The sequence below is a fragment of the Tenrec ecaudatus genome, chromosome 8, assembly GCF_050624435.1.
Source record: "Tenrec ecaudatus isolate mTenEca1 chromosome 8, mTenEca1.hap1, whole genome shotgun sequence".
NCBI classification, from domain to species: domain Eukaryota; kingdom Metazoa; phylum Chordata; class Mammalia; order Afrosoricida; family Tenrecidae; genus Tenrec; species Tenrec ecaudatus.
In genome coordinates this window covers 119,278,327-119,280,068 of record NC_134537.1, presented here as the reverse complement: position 1 = coordinate 119,280,068, position 1,742 = coordinate 119,278,327, and the positions used below count along the sequence as shown (strand labels likewise).

Below are 1,742 nucleotides of genomic sequence, written 5' to 3'. Positions count from 1 at the left end.
ACCTTCCTCATGCAGCTGTTGTGCCAGTGAATCTAGAGTCTTTGTTGCACCCCCCTTAGTCGGTCAAGTCCGCACAATGTCATCAGTAGAATGCACTAGTGTGGCATGTTATGGAAGAGACAGACAATCGAGATCCTTCTTTTTAAATGAAACAAACCCAAAAGATGTACAGTCAGGCTCAAATTGTGCAGTTCACACGCATGTGGAGAAACACACAGAGAGCAGGATGGGGCACAGGGGGTCATGCTCGGGCGGTTAACCCAGGACCCGGCTGGACTTGCCGCAGGGTGGGTTTCTCCTGGATGGCATGGGTGCCGGCGCAACAGGGCTGGTCACAGGGGCAGCAGGCACAGGCTTCTCCTCGCTCGGGCCCAGGCTGGCGGACAGGTCTGGGTCCACATTTCCGTGAATATCCTTCTCCCTTCAGGTCGAAATAGTCTCCGGAGTTTGTTTCTGAAGAGCTCCTTGTCTGGGACAGCGAGGGCTCAGAGTCTTCCCTGCCATCACTAGACTGGCACCTGTGGACTTGCTCCAAGAAGGGGAGCTTTCTTCAGACGTCCCAAAGGTATTGGAGGCCATTTTGGTCCTCTGCACAGGTTGTTGTACTGGTTCGTAAAAGCCTAATGAGAAATTGGAGCCACCACCTGGAGGCCGCAAAACCTGAGAGCTGCTTCTGCTGGTGGGATCGACGCCCGTGAAAGTGGTGATGGTGGTCCTGGTGCCCAGAAACAAGGAGGGCCAGCACGAGGAGCCACTGTGTGAGGATTGAGACGAAGGGCACAGAACCACCCTGCAACCTACTACTGGCAACCGCTGCAGGCACCTCCGCTCGATCAAGATACTTTTGGACTAAATTATGGCACAGGATGGACAGTTGATGTACCCATGGTGGAGAGCTGTTGACCCTGCCAACTGGAACAAGCAGGTGGTCCTTGAAGACTGGAATTGATAAGAAGGCATTAGCCAGAACTATAGCTGCATACCAAAGACCAGGAGAAATATTGATTTGCTCAAGCAATGAAATCACATCTGGAATGGCAGCTGCAATTGGAGTCACCACCTGGTTAAGTTTATGCTAATCCCCTGGTATTCTCCAGGATCCATCTGATTTTTTTTTTAGGCGAAATAGGGTGAATTAACTGGGATATAGAAGGAATTACCACCCCTGTGTCCTTCAAGTCTCTGCTGGTGGCACTAATGCCTGCAATCCCTTCAGGAATGTGCTATTCCTTTGAGCTTACTAATTTTTTATGCAATGGCAGTTCTAATGGCATCCACTTGGCCTTTTCTACCATAATAGTCCTTATTCCACATTTCACAGATCCAATATGGGTGTTCTGCCAGTTACTAAGTATGTCTATTCCAATGATGCATTCTGAAATGGGGAAATGATGACAGGATGGGTTCATATTGAGGTGTACCTGAGTTAAAACTCCATGGAAAACTTGACCTCCATATGCCCCACTCTGATTGGGAGGCCTTTGAATCATGTTGGGTCTACTGGAATTAATGTCAGTTCAGAGCCAGTGTCTAGTAATCCCCCAAAAGTTTGAATATTTCCTTTTCCCGACAGGACTCTTTGGGGAAGGCTAGAAGAAATACTTAGTGTATAAATGGTCGGTGATGTAGCAGGGTCCTCCTTCAAAGGAACCTGACCTTCCCCTCATTCAAGGGGTTGTGAGTCTGTATACTGACTTAGGTCTGGGAATTGATTAAGTTGTGATTTTCTATTCTGCTGTTCA

The 1,742-nt window shown here is 48.6% G+C and overlaps 1 pseudogene; it reads right to left on the bottom strand.

Moving 5' to 3' along the window:
* Window positions 1-255: 255 nt before the first annotated feature.
* Window positions 256-579, bottom strand: LOC142454464 (jupiter microtubule associated homolog 1 pseudogene; annotated as a pseudogene).
* Window positions 580-1,742: the final 1,163 nt, after the last annotated feature.